We start from the raw sequence: 18,341 nt of genomic DNA on the forward strand, positions 1-18,341 counted from the left end.
AGGGACAAACAGGGACAGTCATCTTTAGGTAAAATCAGGGGAAGGCCTATGTAGCAGGTCATATTTAAGCTGAGATCAGAAGTTTGTGAAGGAGCCTGCCAAGCACAGGGTGTGTATATGAAGGAGCATTTTGGCAGAAGGAATCAAATACAGGAGCCCAAGATGGAGCAGGATGGGAACAGCCTGAAGGGACGGAAGGCACAGGGTGTCTGGGGCACGGGGAACTCTGCATGACGCGGGGTGATGAGTGGGCAGGGCAGACCGTGTATGAGGCCTTGTAGATCCTCCCACAGATATTAGACTTTTCTTCTGAGATCGCAAGACAGTGAAGGATTTTTTAGCAGGAAGTTAAGTTGCATGTTGATTTTAGAGCTCACTCAGGCTGCTCTGTGGAGAATGGGGTAGAGGGAGTAGAAGTTGGTATATGGAAAATAGGTGGGGGACAGAAGTCCAGGACAGAAACGACAGTGGCTTGGATCACAGTGGTAATGAGGGAGAGAGAAGGGATGGACTTAGGGTACATTTTGGGGTTCCAGTTATGTGTGATACCGGTGATATGCCTACAAAGCAGTGAGAGTCTAGGCTGGCTGCCATGGTTGTGTTAGGGATATCAGGTGCCCTTAGTGAGGCAGGGAGTACTGGAGAGAAGCATGTTCTTGGGGTGGTTGGGTGGGATGGCATGGATCTCCTTTCCATTGGGCACTCTGCCCTAGTTGTTCTACTATAGGCAGATACCAGCGTCTGGAGTGGTGGGTGAACACCATTTCTACCAACACACTATTTCTGCCAACACCCTTTCCCCATACTCCTTGGGCCTAAGAAGTAGGAAAATATGTCTAATAGTTGCATCTCTTGGGCAATGCCCCCCCCTTCTCCATTTAAACAAATGCCTGGAGACTCCATGGGGTCTTCTAATAGCCTCAGAACAAAGAGAAAGTTGGTGCCTCCCCAACTGAACATCAGGTAAAGAGCAGAGGTTTGGAGGTCAACCTGAGTTCAAATTCTACTGCTGCTAGTTACTACTTAAATGGCCTTAGGCAAGCTGCTAACCTCTTTGAGTCTATTAATGCATCTGTAAAATGGGGACAAAGCCCATTATGGTTACGGTGAAGGTTAAATGGAATAGAGCACACAGAGACTTAGCACATTATCTCACATATTCTAAACAGCTGGAATAGAAATCATATTTGGGGGATGCTCAGTTGATGTCTTTTCATTCCTGATAATCCCCATCGGGAGGACTCATGTCCTAAAATAGATTCTAGAGTATAGAGGGAAACCACTTCTGCCATTCAGACACAAATGTGAGGCTTAAGCCCCCAGAGGAATATGACATAAGAGAGGGCCTTGCTAGAGAGGAAGAGGTGTGGAAATGACGGGGAGTTCTGGCCTGAGTGGATCCAGGGAACAAGATGGGTGTAGTTGCCCGACACACACATCTGTGCTTTCTCCTTCATGGAGTTGAACCCCCACCCAGGCCTGGGGGAGATGGGAGATACAGGTGGGGGGGCATCTCTAAGTGTAGGAGGAATTTTTACTGCAACCACATTTAACAGGGTGGGAAGTAATCGTGGGGCAGGCCTGAGGGAGAAGGTGAGTGAGACAGGGTGGCATGACCCACCGGGACTCTAGAAGTTTCCCAAGGCTGGGGGGGGGGGGCTAGAGCCAGCCTGTTCCAGACCCTGACAGCCGACTGTGTGGGTCTCCCTGGCTGTGTGTTATTAGCTTGAAATGAGCCACAACGGGAGGGCTTATACCTGGACCCAGGCAAATGCTACAGTCAGGGCTTCTCCTCCCTCATCCCCTATTTTGTAGAACAGTCCTTAAACACATATATCATCTCACTTCTGCCCATGGCCCTGGTGAAGGGACTTAGAGCTGCTGGAGGGCCTGTCACCTGGGGTCCAAAAAAGACAGGTTTAATCAGGGCTTCTCAGGTGGAAGCAAATGGCTGGGAGCTGGGCCTTTCTTTAGTAGGGGCTATCAGCCTGCTGCCCGGCGGGCCCTATGGGACCAGTCACACTTCAGAGGTCAACAGTCACCTTCTGGTGAAATCCCAGAGAACTAGGATGTGAGGCCCTTGGTGAGTCTGAAGACCCTTCTCCTACCTACAAGCAAGTCAAGTAAGCACCTTATAACACAAAATGCCCTCTTGAAGCAGAGCAAGAGAAGACGAGGCTATCTCAAGGTTGCTCAAGGCTGTGTGTTTTCCTGGAAGAAACTGAGTTAGGCAAATGAGACTCTGTTGAACCTGAAATGCTATGATGAACAAATTTTAATTTAAAGTCCCTCATTTCCCTTTTTTTTTTTTTTTTTTGCTGCCTGGTGAAGAGTGAGGGTTATGAGAAGGTTTTATAAGAAATATAGACGCTACATTTTCCTTGTACACTTCAGTATTGCATGTAAACCTGCAACCTGGCTGTATACAGGTTGGTGGCTGTTATTAGGAAAATGGTGTGAGAAATGTTATGAAGTCCTTAGCCTCTGGAAACTCCAGGGTGGATCTGGTGGTTTGTGTGGTATCTTCAGGACCGTTTGTGGACTTGCTCCTCTTGGGAGAGGGGCAGCTCAGAGGGACGGCATGAGTCCACGGCCCCGGGCACTAGCCGGAGGAGGCCTGGCCAGCTGTGCAGTGGTGGCCTGACCCTCGATTTGGAGGGCACGGTCCGCAACGCAGAGACAAATGAATCCTGACTGGCATACTGCTTTCAGGGAAGATGAAATACCAGAATAGAGGGCTATCTTTAGCCAGATACCATGCTGCAGATTCTTAAACCAAAATCTGGCAGCTTCCACGTATCAGAGTGGTTGGCGTCTGGGGTCGGACCAAGTACTTCTTACTGTATACACTGCAGTCGGGAAGTCTTGAAGAATGTAGGGGTGAAGGCAAAGGGGGTGGACGTTAAAAGGAATCAAATCAACAGGGTCAGCCTGTGTGTCTCCTTGGTCTCACTCCCCTCCACAGACCAGCAGGGCTGGGGTGGGGGGTGGGAGGGTGGGGTGTTGCTGCTTTCCCGGGTAAGGAGCCAATCAAGAATCTTCTTTCCAGCTCCGGGACCATTCGCTGGGCGGTCATGACTCCCCCTGCTGGAGCGCCGCGGAATGACGGCCCGCTCTCAGGAAGGCTCCACCACCTCACTAGCAGATCTGTACTCCCTGTTCCTTCTCTCCCGTCTCTCTTAAATAGCTTGAAAACATAGTATTCTTAGCTAAGTCAGGCTGTAAGAAAACATCTTTCCCGCCCACCCCTCCTCCCATACACTCAATCCCAACAATTTAGTTCCATCTTCAGAGCAACATGGAAACTCGGGGGCCCGGATCTGAAACCCCCAGTCGTCCCTGCCCTTCCCAGTGCTCAGAGAAGTCCCCAGGCCCCTCGCCCCGCGCTGTGGAGGTCTAACCTTGGACTCCTCGAGGGGCAGCCCACATTGTCCGTGCAAGTCCTCCCCTTCTCCCCTGACTCTTGTAATCTAGGTTCTTTCAGAGGAAAAGAAGACACATGCTGAGAAGGTTGAAGCCCCAGTATTACTGTTATTTGTTCCCAACACCTCTCTCTTTCAGGCCATGACTTCCACTTGGCTTCAAAGCTCAGGAAAAGCCACTGCAGAGTTACAACAGATTTCACGTGTGTAGCTCAGAAGACTTCATGGGGGTTGGTATCTATGACCCTCACTCCTCAACAGGGCCTCCTCAAGGATATTTTGCCCAAAATGACTCCGGGCTAAGTAAACAACCTTACTCATGGGGGGCCATCTTTGAATTGTGGAGGTAACACTTGTTCAATCAACAAGCGTTTACTGAATACCTCCTGTGTACCTATGGCCCTAAACGCGGACATTTCTATGACAGGAAGCTACCTTTAAAGTTCTTCCGATCAAGGTGGAAGGACCAAGCATGGGTATATAAATAAGCAACTAAAAATACAGACCAGTCCCAGGGAACTGGCAAATGAATGCACACATTGCTCATTACCCGGAGCCAAAGCTGTTCAGAGGTCAGTGGTAGATTGATGGCAGATGTGTGAATGTCCCTCGCCAGACTGTTGAGTGCTTCAAGGGCAGGGGCCAGGTGTTCCTCAGCTGGAATCCCTAGTGCCTAGTACTGAGCCTGGCATACACCAAAGGTTCAGCCTGCATTTAAGTGATTCAGGGAGGAGGAGAGCCCAGGGGCAGGACTCTGGGAGTTGGACTTCGAATGGGTAGTGCAGGGTGGGAGATGGATTCCTTACCTTACTCTAGAGACAGACCTACAGGAAAAAGATCTGTACTTAAGGAAGAGAAGGTGAGAGGGCCTCCTCTCTAAAGTTCTTGCAGTGAGGCTCCGTTTAGGGCATTGCAGCAAGACCGACAGCCATCTGAAATTCTCCTTGCTAGAAAGTAACTCCCTGTGAACCAGACCTTGCTCATCTCCTTGTCTCCCTTGGGCCTAGTGCAGCGCCTGGCTCCTAGGTCATGCTCCCTCGTAATTTTTGAGACGGTCTTCCTGGTCTGTTGGGGGACACGGCTGGGAAGGAGACTGCAGAGGGAACAGTTCTTGCTAAAGGGCAGCCCTGGGCTGGATGACTGCCTCTGGATGCAGCCCTTTCTGGTGCTTCCGAGATAGGCTGTGTGATCTGTGGTGGCAGCCGGCTAGCTATTTATGAGGTGCTGGTGAGAGATGCTTGGGCTGTGAGCCCAGGAGGCAGGTGCCCTCCTCATGCTTCTTTCATGAAGCATCCCTTCTCTCCTTCCCATTTGGTCACAGGAACAAGGCCAGCTCCAGACAGAACTCTAAGGCTGTTGAGGCTTATCTTCAATGACTCCTCATTGCCATCACCATACGCCAAAGATTCCAGGCGTTGGATTCAATTCAATTCAATTCAATTCAATTCAATTCAATTCGGTGTGTGTTTTCCAAAGCCACAGTAGGGTTCCTCAACTGGACAGGAGCAACCCAGAGGAGATGGGGACAGGGAAGGAGGGGATCTTGGAGCAGCATGTCTGCGGCCTTCAACCTGCAAATAATGGCTCTCAACTCTACCAAGGGGAAGAGCCACTGTACCTTTGCTTATGCTCTCACTTGGGGTTTCTGTGCAAGCAGGTATAAATCACTCTGGGGCATGGTGAGCCCGCCTCGGAGCCTTCCTGAGGCACCAAGTGTGGCCCTTTTACTGACCTCAGTGGAATCAGGCCACCCTAAGATTGCTTTATGGTCTGCTTACAGGGTTTTCCATTTCTTGGGAGCATGACTCAGAAAGGCCTGTAGGTCTTGGGAGGGAGGTTATCAGTTGGATCATCTTTAATAAGAATGTGCTCTCTGCCTTCAGGCTGGGGCACATGGAGATGGAGTCATGGCAATATGTAAATTGTGTGGTTATAAGGGGCTAAAAAGCTAAAGTTGGGATGTTTTCTTGCCTTGACCCCTGCCCCCGCAACCCCCCACTCTCCTGGGCTCAAGTTCTGCTTCCAGTTTTGGATTTGATACTGAGAAGCTGTGCAGCCCCAAAGAGGTCACTATACATCTCTGGACTTCCACATTTCTCCTTAGTGAAAAGAGAGTGGAACAGATTAAGGTTTCCTGAAATTTGTTTTTAGAATATTAGTCCTGGAAGACTCTCTGTGTGCAAAGTGGGTTTGTTGCCCCTTCTTTAGAGATTCATGCCCCATATTAGTTTATGAAAGGCTCTGAGGACTATTAAACACACTTGGTTAATGCTATTTAACCTGTCATCCCCCAAACTTACTAGATTGTGAAGCTCTTTCCTTTTGTGACATCTACTAGCATCCAGGGGCTCCAGGGTTACCCAAAGCTCAGGGGAGACTGGCTATTTCTGATACTTTGTGATTCTCCATTTGTTTTAGCAACATAAGAAATATCCATAACCTGCTGCCCTCAGTCATGCCACTTCCTGATGCCACATGCATGTCACTGGGCATGGGCAGCCATCAGGCCCATTCATGGGCTGCGGCTCAAGTGGCTAGTCAGTTTCCTAGAGTCCAAGCTCTGGACCTTAAAGCCTCCTGGAGACTTCTGGTGGAACAGAACCTGCGAGGAGTATAAACTGGATCCCCAGTGCCCCCCGCCAGCCCGCGTCTCAAAGGCCAACTCTGCGTGCCAGTTTCTGTTCACAGCATCACTGAGGAAGGACGTTTTCCAGTTGCCCCCTGCAGTGTGTTTCAGGCTCAAACCCACATTTATGTTTAACTGAATCCATCCCGCTGCAGTGACAAGCCGGAATTCACATGTTGCTTAAGGTTTATTGTGTGCTTCTTGTAAAATAAATGAAGAACAGCCTCTAGGGCTTCACTTAGTGGCTGAGAGGTCAACACACAGGAGTCACTGGAGAGAGGAGGGTGTGCTACGGGATTCCTGATGTGCTCCTACCCCCGGGGGCCTCCGTCTCCTCATCCGCTGAACCCTGAACCGGAATAATGATCCCTACTCTACTTCTCAGCACTCCTGTGGCGTCAGTGGGCACAGAATCACTCTGTAGCTTCGACAATGCCCCGCAGCAGTCCACATTAGAGGCACACGAATTAAACACCGTGCACTGGGTGGGGCGTGGGGAGAGGGAAACAACCAACGCTTTAAATAGAGGTGAAAGCAAGAGAGATGGGAATCCTTTGCTCCCTAACTGGTCTCAGCTCCCAAGTGCGTCTCGCAGTGTGGGCATCTCATCTCACTGTGACTTTAAAGTGTTTAAAAATATCTAATGTTTCATACATCACGGTCTCGAAATGCAAACCAACTACTTCATCTGGTACAGACCCAACAGAAGAGAGCTCTGAGGCCACACTGGGAAGCTGCCTGGGAAGGGTTTACACTGGTCTCACTGGGGCACCTTTCTAAGGAGTTTCCAGGGGTGATGGTGGTGACTGTGTGTCTGCCACACGCTGCCCTTAAGCGAGACCAGTGCAAGAGGTGCCTTCTCTGTGCAGGTGCGGGGCTCCTTCCTTGAGGCGCCTGCCAGGCACTTTCTGCCCTGGAAGGGGTGCAGAAGGCGAGCGGTGGCAGGATGCTCTGAGGGGCCGGCCCTGCCTCCCCTGACACGGCCTTGACCAGCTAGAGGCGGCATGCACAGCAGCGCTCAAGGTGGGGGTGGGGGAGGTTGCACCTGCCGCTGGGCCCAGCCCCCAGGCGGTGGCCGCAGGGACGCGCCTGCAATTGTAGCAGCTCATGGCGTGCGCGTGGCAGCGTCTCATCTCATTCATGCCGCTGCTCATTCACAGGGCGGGCTCGCGGGGTCCCACACAGCACCCCCCCCGCGCTGCGCGGAGAGGGAGGGAAGGAGGCGCAGGGAATATATTTCCTGTGCCAGCCCCCCTTCCCCAAGTGCTCTCAGGCCTTGAAGGGTGCCGGCTGAGCGCCTCCCCTCGGGCCTCCCGGCCACCTTTAGGGTAGATGTTATGAGGCCCGTTTGATATAGCTGCGGTGCTGATGGGTAGAAAGGTTGAGAAGAATGCCCCAAATCAGACAGTATATGACAGAGCTGGCCTGGGGGCCCCAGTCCATCAGAGTCACTAGGAAACCTGTTGCCTCCCTCCTGGGGCTGCTTATCTGATTTCACTTACGGTGCTTCATCCTTGGGATGCTTTCACGCAGCCCTGGCACCTGACCATTCCCCGGGGAACACGTGCCTTGGATGATCCGAGAAAGGCACTGAGGCCGGGCCATCTACTGCCCCTCCTGGCTCCAGCTCAAACCTTTTGTCATTCAGACCTCAGGCTTCTTTCCCAAAGTTTTGCCCCATCTTTCTATAAAGTGCTCTTAATACACACCCACACCCATCTCTCCGCGCCCCCCCCCCCTTACGCTATAGCTATCTGTAATATCACTGGTGCTGTCAGAAGTTCTGGGTTCAATGCTACTGTCATTAACAAGATACCACCAACACCCAGTGTGCAACCCTAGGCAAGTCCCTTTGAGTCTCATCCATACTAAGGGAGATACTATTTGCCCCACCAGCTCCTAAAGACAGTAGATTAAAAGCACATTATAAACTGTAAAACTCAGTCCCCAGACCAGGGATTACTAAGCACTTTGTGTTATGGCCTAGTGGAGCTCCTCTTTGGCCTCAGGTTAAGCTTGGGTCAAAAGAACTGCCAGGGGCCGGGCTGTTTCCGGTCTGTGATCTGGGAAAGATCACTTCCTTACCCATGAGAAACCTGCTTGACTCTTTGACCCTCCTTGGAGATTTTCCTCAAGATCAATTTACGGGGCTCCAGAGCAAGCGGCTGGCTCGCTACGCACTGCCACCAGACCAGCGCGAGCGCTAGCAGCTGCCTCCGGGAGCTTCGGGGTTAATGTTTGTGCGTCAAAGTTACGTGGAGAGAAAGGGCCACAGTGAGGATGGGGGCGGTGGAGGCATCAGACCTTCTTTTAACATCTTTACCTGCCAGCTCAGCTGGGGAAGTTTAAAGACGGAAGGCAGAGAGGCGCGCCCCCCCGGAAGGAGAAGGAGCAGTCTTGTGACTGACAGCAGTGAGCTCCGCATCCCAAGCCGCCCAGGCGGACAACGAGGGGCTGCAGCGCGGCCATGGACCCGGCCAGGAGGGGCTGAGGCTGGTCCGCTTTCCTGGGGTGTGCAGAGCCACAGGCTGTTTACCAACTGCCTTTTCTGCCCACTGGCTCTCTTAATCCGCACAACAACCCAGACAGGTAGGCAGCGCGCATTGCTCCTTGACAGATGGGGTCAGAGAGGTTAAGAGATGAAGGTTGAGCAGGAGGCAGGGCTGCAAGCTCGCTGGAGCTCCCGCCACCCCCCCCACCCCCCCGCAGATGGACAGGCCCTCCCAGCCACAGAGTCCGGGGCATTGTCCCTAGAATGCAGCCTGCAGGCAGGCATTGCAGGAGAGACATATACAGATATGTTGCTCCCCTTTCCCTGTCCAGAAGTGCAAAAGGTTCCCCCTCAAGCTGACCCTGAAGTGGTGGCAGATGGCACAGCATGAAGGTTCCACCCGGGCCCCTGGTTCAGACTTCTTTTCCAAGGCACCTACAACTTACCCTTGATACCACAAGAGTCGGGCAAGACTGGAAATGGGGCAAAAATGAATAAAATACTCAAGTTGCTTACAAAGGTGGCTCTTCAGACACGCCTCTAGGTGCTACATGCCTCCCGTTCAGCAAGGAAACCTCCTAAAACTGAGAAAAGAGTCAGGTTCCTCTTACCCGAGACTCAGAAGAAAAGGTGCTCCCGGTGCTCCTACTCCAGCTCCTACAGGTCTGTGAGGATTAGCTGCTCCAGCGCTTTAACAATAAACCGAATTAAAGGGGAGGAATGCAGGGGTTTTCTTTCCCAGGACCGTAACCAGGCAGTCTTAAAGGGGAGGAAAAGTAGCTATGGTGGCTTGCGTCTCTCCTGCTTTTCCTCTGCTTTGCTTTCCCTCCCTCCAAACAGCATTGAGTCTGATGGAGAAAAATGCTATTGCAAAGGGCCCTTTTATGCCTCTGTGTGTGTGCGTGTGTGTAATTGTGTTTGCATTGATGTGTGCAATGGAGAGGAAGCAAGAAGGAAAAGCGAAAACAAAACCATAAATTACTGGTTTCCATTGGCCTGGATGGGGTGGTCACAGAAAATTAGAGAAGCTTCCTAGGACTGCCTGCTTCAGTTTCTCTTTAACCACTCAGTTCCGGAATGTTGTCTAAAAACACCTTTCTGACCAGTAGGATATCTATTTTGACTGAAATGTAGGGTCTGAGGACCCCTCTGGGTCAGTTGTCTCTTACAGAATGGGAAGAGAGGCAGGGGGACCCTGCTTGTGTGGTCCCACCCCAAACCTCTGATCTGTCTTCTCCCCCCTGTTTCTAGAAGCATAGCCTTCTGATCCCCAAACCTACCATCGTCTTTTCAGTCCTAACCCATTAGACCTTCCTCTGGAAACTCTTGCTGACTCTGTTCCCCCTACTCACCTCTTCATCCTGCTCGACCATCTCAGCCTCCTTTGGGCTGTTCCTTCATGACATTCCCTTGAACTTCTGTCCTTTGCCCCTTGTTGTTTCTTTCTCTACTCTCCCTTAATCTCAGCATCCACTCACAGTCTGTTACCATCATGTGAATTCCCAAATCAACACCCCCATTAGTTGTTGGCTTTAATCTGCACATCCAGATGTCCACCTCCAGCCACAAATAATCCTGAACGTGTAATAGCTTTCTTCAAGCCACCCCTGCCTGTCTCCCCAACTATGATCTGGAGCTACCATCCTCCCGAACACTCACCGTCTTTGACTATGTTGTCTCTTTCATTGCCTTCCAAATCCGATCAGCTGTTATGCACTTTTAACTGTTCCTTTGAATTAGCTTTTGTTTTTTATTTTTTAAAACATTTTTAATGTTTTTTATTTATTTTTGAGAGACAGAGAGAGACAGCATGAGCAGGGGAGGGTCAGAGAGAGAGGGAGACTCAGAATCTGAAGCAGGCTCCAGGCTCTGAGCTGTCAGCACAGAGCCCGACACGGGACTCGAACCCACGAACCGTGAGATCATGACCTGAGCCGAAGCAGGAAGCTGGACGCTTAACCGACTGAGCCACCCAGGCGCCCCTGAATTAGCTTTTAAATTGTGCCTTTTCAATTTTTTTAATCATTTGTATTTTTTGAACAAGTAATTCATTCATATGGGTCAGAAATCAAAACTATATTAAAAGACATATATCAAAAGTAAAAATAAAAATAAATAAAAGACATATATCGAGGTGTCTCACCTCACTCCACTTCCCATCTGCCCTCCCCTCCCCCCCATAGGCGGCCACTCTTTTTAGTTTATTGTGTATCATTCTAGTATTTCCTATGGATGCAAGTAAAAGAATGTGGAATATATTCTATAGGATATAGAATTAGCTATAGATAGATAGATATAGATATTCCCTGTCATTCTTTTTCACACAAAAAGTAGTAAATGCTGCCTCTTTTATATTTTCATCTCTACAATTTTAATTCGGGCTCTCCTCCTCTGTCTGGTACTATTATGATAGGTTAGGCTCTAACTGGTCCCTGGGGGTGGTGGTCCATTGAGATACCTAAAAGTGGCTCTGGAGAAGTCTTCTAGGTTAGATTCTTGGGTTGTCCATTGACAAGATATGTGGCTTTGGACAAGTGACTTAACCTCTCTGTGCCTCAGTGTTTCCACCTGTGAAATGGGATAATTTGTGGACTTATTACATACACTGCTAGGGTGGAGTGAGACAGAATGACTGTTACTTGGGACTAGCATCTGATAGGCTCTCAATAAATGTGGACCATTACTGTTTTCCCTCCAATCCAACTTTTATTCTTGCTGGAATTATCTCAATAAAACATATTGCTTCTACCTCAAAAAAAAGATCTGTTACCTACAGAATAAAGTCCAAACCCCTTATCCCATCACTGAAGGCATTCCAGGATCTGGCACAAAACTATCTCCTCTTCTTTGAGTCTCACACTCTGGCCTTCATATGAGACACTGATTTCTGACACACCATTTTACCCAAAGCTCCTGACCTTCGCTCTGCTGGTCTATCAGTATAGAATGCACTTTCCTCATTCTCTGCCTATGGAAATGGTATAGATTTATAGAATCCTCATCAAATACTATCTCATCCACGAAGCCGTCCATGATTTCCTGATATCCTCGCAACTAGTCACTCCTTCCTCTGTGCTGATCCCAAAACTCTTCGTCTACAGCTCTTCATGGTCCTTAATCTTTTTTCTGCCTTGAATCTTAGCCTGTGTTTCTACCACTTAGATTCCCTGGGAACAGCGTCCCTGCCCAGCAGCTGTCTTCCTCCTGTTTGAACACTGGAACTGGGGAGTTTATCACAGCCTGAGACCGTCCACATTTGTTAGAAAGTTTGTCTCCATAGGGAACTGGATGCTGGCTCTCTGAAGTCTTCTTCAGCACAGACGTACATGCACTCATTCCTTAAATATTTATCAACACTGGCCACATACTGGGTACTGGAGACACAAAACCAGAGCAGACCCAGACTCTACACTCATAGAACTGCTGCCCCAGCACATGGATCAGCCAAGTCTGGGCTGTGTCATGTGCTCTGATACAAGTTTGAATTGGACAAGGAACTGCCCGGTCAGCACCAGCTCACTGGGACCCTCCCTCTTCTTCCCCTTTCCTTTCATTCACCTGCACACCGCTGGCCTTGGTGAGCTGTGGAGCCAGAGATGAATTCTCAGCTGTGGAAACAGAAACGGGTTTCATGCTGGGTGCCTTGGGATAAAGTGTTAGCTCTTTATGCTGAGTTCCAAAGGTAGGTGTCCTCATAGGTGCTGACCTGGCCCTATGCTGGACTTCAGAGGCCGGGAGCAGGGGCAGAGTATCCATTGCTAGAATAGTAGCACGAGTGGCTAGAGAACTGGAGGGACATTCATTCAGGAATGTGTTCGATGGAGGTGGAAGAGAGATTTGGCATGAGAACACATGTGTACTTGGGCGTATATACACGCATGTGCACCTGCACACATGCTTGCGGTTTCGCCTGGTTCATTCTTTTGATGGCCTTATCTCTGTGGTTTCTCCACCCAGCAATTCAGCCGAGTATTTATTCAACATCAACTATGTGCCCAGTAGAGGAGGCAGGGCATAGAACACAACCGGAGATGAATCAACGCCTGAATCAGGTACTATTACCTCACACAGTCATCAGAGATGGGGCCATGGCGGGAGAGCTGGGGGTTGGAAGCATTAGGAAGGGCTTCTTGGAAAAGTGTCACGGAAGTCAGCCTGGGCATTAAGGGTGACCGGGACCGGATGTGGGAGATGCGATGGTTGGGGTGGGATTAGGGAAAATACAGAGGCTGGAATACGTAAGATGCATGCTGGAAATGACAGGGTGGCCCGGGAGGGCGTTTGGGCAGCCTGACTGAGGCTTCGGACTTGGCTGTGAAGGCAGTAGAGACACTGTAGATTTTTTTTTTTTTTTAATTCTTTGGTGTTCTATTTATTTTTGAGACTGAGAGAGACAAAGCACGAATGGGGGAGGGGCAGAGAGAGAGACAGAATCTGAAACAGGCTCCAGGCTCTGAGCTGTCAGCACAGAATCTGATGCAGGGCTCGAACCCACAAACCGTGAGACCATGACCTGAGCCAAAGTCAGACGCTTAACCAACTGAGCCACCCAGGTGCCCCTCTTTTTTTAAAGTTTATTCATTTTTGGGGTAGAGAGACAGAGAGAGAGAGTGAGTGGGCAAGGGATAGAGATAGGGAGACACAGAATCCAAAGCAGGCTCCGAGCTGTCAGCACAGAGCCCAATGTAAGGCTCAAACTCATGAACTGTGCAATCATGACCTGAGCTGGAGTCAGATGCTTAATGGACTGAACCACACAGGCACCCCATCCACACCATGGAGTCTTAAGCAAGGGTGGTTGCAGCACGACGGGTGCCTGAAGTTGGGAGAAACGAGCGACTAGAAAGTCAGCAGGGAGGCTCTGCTGTCACGGAGACCTGAGGATATGAGGGTCTGAACTAAGCAGGGAGAGGAGAGGAGAAGGAGGCCCATGCCCACCAGGAAGCATCCCTCTCTCACCTAAAATAACCTGTGCATCTGAGCTTGTCACATGATGTCAGCAAAGGGTGAAGTGACCAAGCGTACTCACTGGGTGCTCACCTCCATTGCTCCCGTGTGGTCATGCTTACCCCTCAACTGAACAAAGTAAAGGGTCCTCTTCTGGTTTGGGGTAAGGAGGAGACAAGGGAGGTGTGCTCATGACAACATAACAAAGCTTTCCTTTCAAAGAGCATTGGTCTGCACTCTCTTTTATGTTTGATTAGACCTCCAGATTGAGCTTCATGGATAATCAAATGACAACAAGACTTAATGAGGTGCCAAGGTGGAAAAGGGAAGGGAAAGCCATCTCCATCCTTCCATCCATCCATCCATCCGTCCTTCTGTCCATCCATCTGTCCATCCGTCCATCCGTCTGTCCGTCCACCCATCCATCCATCTTTCCATTTATTCCTGCAAATATTTATGAAGCATCTACTCTGTTTTGGGCAATATTTTGGGCTCCAAACATACAGTAATAAATAAGATAAGCACAGTTTCGTCCCTAATGAGTCTTGCGTTCTAGCAGTGGAGTCAGATTTTGAACAAATACAGATAATTACAATTGTGATAAGTACTATGAATAGTTTAGAGTGCTGTGAAAATATGTTAGGGGACCTTACCAAGCCCTGAGAAAGTGATTTTCAAACTGGACTCAGAAGGAAAAAGAACTAACTATATGAGCTGTGAAACAAAAGAACAGCTGAGGAAAGGCCCTGGGGTGGAAAGGAGCCATAGCTACTGGAGAGACAGAGAGAAGAGCATTGTTACTGGGCAGTAAGAGCATGAGGGAAAGAAACCCCAACTGCCGCTGGTGAAGCAGGAAAAGAAACATTGTCCAAAGCCTTGAAAGTATGATAGGCAGATGGGGCGCCTGGGTGGCTCAGTCGGTTTAGCATCCGGCTTTGGCTCAGGTCATGATCTCATGGTTTGTGGGTTCAAGCACCATGTCAGGCTCTGTGCTGACAGCTCAGAGCCTGGAGCCTGCTTCGGATTCTGTGTCTCCCTCTCTCTCTGACCCTCCCCTGCTCGCACTATCTCTCTGTCTCTCAAAAATAAATTAAAAAATTAAAAAAAAAGTATGATAGGCAGAGTAATGAGAGGGGAGAGGGGCCCCCAAAGAACAAACCCCACTTATTTCATAACGCACTTCCAATTTGAAGTGGGATAAGAGAGAATGAAATGGGCACAGAAAGTGGGGGCAAGAGGGAGGAAATGGAGATTATAGGACGGTGGAGACAGGCTGGCATGCAAGCATGAATCAACGTAATACTTGCTACTTTCATGTTTATTTGTTTTAAAAATAAGACACCAGATTTCTAGTGCTTCCAGGAATAGACACCACTACGGCTTCCTCTACATTGTTCCCACAGAATGAGAGGTGCTTTTCTTCTTGTTTGAGCTAGACCTTTAAGATGTCCCTCCCCTGGTCACAGGCCAGCATGGAGGTTCTCTCAGAGCTGGTCCCTGCAACAGCATGCACCCTGCTCCACTGGGTAGAAACTGGCCTGTCGCACGTCAGGGCTGTCCTTTAGCGACAAGCTCTCTGAGCACAGACCCATGCTTCCGTGACCTCTGTGCTACCGTGCCACCCGGCGGAACGAATGTTCCACACAGGTCTGAAAAATCGAAGGGCAGAGTAAGACCTAAAAGAAAGATTTTCTGGTGTGTCCTGAGTTTGACACTATTAACAGCAGAAGAAGGAGGGGGTTGGTGCATTAGTAATGGGTTTACCACGCACTGCCCCCACGCATACGCAGAATCGAAAAAAATATATTAAAACAGCCATTCTTTCTGGTTTGTGCTGCAGCTTCTGATTTCTTTAGAGTGTGCAGCGAGTTGAGTGTTGGGGTGAGCTGGTCGGTCAGGATCTCGGGGTACTTCCGCGTGGCCCTCCACCTAGGGAGGAATGTGTCAGCAGATTCCATCTGAACTTTCTCTTTCTTCTTCTTCTCTTTCCCATAACTCCTTCTCCCTGTATACTGTCCTTAGATCTTTCTATCTTTCTCCTCTGCCCCTGCCCAGCTTCGTCAAACATTCAGCTATATCCCTCTCTACTTTGGGTGGGGTGGGCATTGCACTGGTTCTTGCAGGTAGGGTGTGTACAAGGTAAGTAGATTTTCACCTGATCCCCTCCTCACGTGTTTTCTCTGCTAAAAGAATCTACCATCTCCGTTGCCTTGAGTCACATTCCCAAATGGTATGTGCCATGTTCCAGGAGTAAGTGGGGTACACAACAAATCCTATCAGCCTGGCTTCAGATTTTTGGCTGGTGACCCAGTCAGTTCCCATGTGAGAACCTGCTTCTGGTCCCCGGCGGAGACTACAGAACCTCTCTCCTCTGTATCCAACATTGTCTGCATCTCTTTCTCTATCCACGGCTGGAGAAATCAGTCACGACTCTCCATGGTCACCAGCATGTGACCTTGAAAAACAGTGGGGATGGGAGGAGGTCAAGTGCAATGAGTGGGTGGTCATGAGTATCGCTCAGCGGAAAGTATGTTCTAAACTTTTATCAAGGCTACTGACAAAGTACCTGATTGTCCTCTTTGATTTTAATTTCCTTTTTCTGTCTCTTCCTAAGCCTCCACGGAATGAACAAATAACAAAGGAAATGGCCGACAAAGGAAAAATTATGATGTGAGAATTTCACTGAAGGATTTAGCCCACTTTACTCTGTTCACAAAGGCCTTGGAATTGGCCTTGAACTGGGGTTTAGGGAATGCAGCATTTGTTCCCACAGTGTCCTTATTAGCCAGGCAACCTGGGCAGAGCCTAAACCTCCAGGATCTTCCTGTTCTCATCTGTCAAACTGGGCTAATGATGTCAGTCCCCCTCCACGAGTCTATCTACTGTCAGGGTCACAGGTAAGGAAAGGATTGTATGAGTCATGGAAAGTGAGGTGACACTTATTCCCTGCTGAAAATCACATGTTCACCTCCAGGTCCTGCCCCTGCATGCGGCAGTTTCTCCAGAGAGAAGGGAATCAGGGTGCCTTCACTCCCAAGAGTAAGCTGCCACTGCCCTCTAGTGACAACATTCTGTCCAGACCTGCTGCCTGTGTCCACCCCTCTGGCTAATGGGGGAAAACAGATCTTTTTCTTGACAGGACTCTTTCTGACCTGCATTTTCTCAAAAAAGCCTTGCATCAAAATTCTCCACATTCTTGCTTTGTGTGGTGATTGCTACTCTTTTATATAATATTCTAAGAACTAACAGGTATTTTCCAGGTGTCTACTATGGGGGGTGGGCAATGTGCCAGGCATTGAGGTGACACTCCTCCCCTCCACCCACTTCCCTCTGCTGCCCAGTGTCCCTTGGGAGAGGGACACTTCAGACCAGTCATCCTCAGGATGTCAGCTGTCCTGAACCTTTTCCAGAGATGATGACTGAGCCTCCTTCTCCCTCTTCCATGTGGAAAGGACCCAATGGGACTAAGGACACTACCTACTAATCTCTGTCCTTACGGTGCCCAGTGCAGAGCAGGCATTCTGGAAGGATTTGCCTGTTAAAAAACTTTGTCTATTGAGTGAATGGCTGACCTTCAGAAGTGACTCCTGGATAGACCCTGGGATTCTATAATATGTAAACATCTTTGACAAGCACAGTGAAGAGCCTAAGAGTCAGACAAAGAGCAGACTCGGGATTGAATTTTGGGTGCTTTATTACTAGCAGTGTGATCCTAGGCAAGTTCCTTAACATTTCTGCACCTGTTTCTCATGCATCAAATGGGCATAAAGGAATACTTTGCTTAATAACAGGGCCATGAGAATTAAATGAGAGATAGGTGAAGTGGTTGGAAAGTGATAAGCACTCAGGAACAGGACCTTTTGGGCACATGACTCAGTTTGAGACGCTGCAGAGTAAGGCAGCTCAGGAGAGCAGGGTAGAGGCAGAACACGGAGACAAGAAAGAGGCAGTGTCTGCATTGATGGGTATGCACACATGTCCCAGGTGTCCGGGACAGAGGATTTCCTTGTCCAGTGAGGTCTCACCGTAAGAGCCTATGGTGTAGAGGTGACAGGTCCTCTCCGCTCTTAGGGTAACTGTCATTGCCAGGATGAGAGGTGGTCCTGAGCAATCTAGCACCCAGAAGAGTTCAACTAATGCACTCATTATGGACTTAGTCATAAGTGGGGAGGTAGTGAAAGACAAAACCTTCCACTTAATAATGGGAGGGTGACATTCAGGACTCTTGAACAATTGGGGTGCTAGAATCTGGGAGCTAGACAGCATTCTAGAGACATATCCACCCCCAGTATCCCCGGGGAAATAGCATCAAGAAAATCCTCCTTTTTCTTCCTCTCCCTAGACATCTACCCAGGGCAGGTAAACCCCTTCCCTCCCTCCCCCCAGCCCCTGCCCTGTTCCAGGCTTGCAGGTGGAGGAGGGCTCCTGAGGCTGCCAGCAACATCACTACCTAGACGTTCTCCTCTGCTGTTGTTCCTGAAATGGAACATTTAAATAATAGAACTGATGATAAGTGAGATTTAGCAGAAACAATTTGCTTCTGAGGAAGGAAAAATCGCTTGATTTAGACACCAGACCTCTTGTTTGACTGCTCTCAGGACTATGGTTCAAATTTGACCTTCGGAGATGGATTGACAGAACCTTGTGGAGGGAGGGAATACAGGCACGATGTCTCCCGGGTGAGGTCTGTGGGCTGAGAACAATAGCCTGGCTCTGGCTCAGTGCAGCGCATCGGGAACAGACACAATAGACTCCAAATCCAAGGCCAGGTCCTGCCTTTCTACCGGAGGCGGGTCCACAGCATGGGGACAGGAGCAGACTGTTGTTGACACTCGGTGTAATGGATCATTTTGAT

General features: G+C 49.5%; 1 protein-coding gene and 1 long non-coding RNA gene across 3 annotated transcripts in view; one reads left to right on the forward strand and one right to left on the reverse strand.

Moving 5' to 3' along the window:
• The window catches only part of CAMK1G (calcium/calmodulin dependent protein kinase IG), a 29,204-nt gene extending 19,189 nt beyond the window's left edge, over positions 1-10,015 (reverse strand). Inside the window, exons 1-2 of the mRNA XM_029935351.1 lie at positions 9,892-10,015; positions 9,151-9,228 (exon numbers count right to left, since the gene is read on the reverse strand). The gene's annotated coding sequence lies outside the window, so the exon portion shown is untranslated. The remainder of the gene's footprint in view (positions 1-9,150; positions 9,229-9,891) is intronic.
• The window catches only part of LOC115288236, a 28,578-nt gene continuing 18,747 nt past the window's right edge, over positions 8,511-18,341 (forward strand). Inside the window, exons 1-3 of one of the 2 annotated variants that reach the window (XR_003906887.1) lie at positions 8,511-8,637; positions 12,497-12,591; positions 16,101-16,383. This is a non-coding gene — a long non-coding RNA (uncharacterized LOC115288236). The remainder of the gene's footprint in view (positions 8,638-12,496; positions 12,592-16,100; positions 16,384-18,341) is intronic. The other variant, XR_003906888.1, reaches the window with a different exon arrangement.

The sequence above is a fragment of the Suricata suricatta genome, chromosome 3 (assembly GCF_006229205.1).
Source record: "Suricata suricatta isolate VVHF042 chromosome 3, meerkat_22Aug2017_6uvM2_HiC, whole genome shotgun sequence".
Taxonomy (NCBI): domain Eukaryota; kingdom Metazoa; phylum Chordata; class Mammalia; order Carnivora; family Herpestidae; genus Suricata; species Suricata suricatta.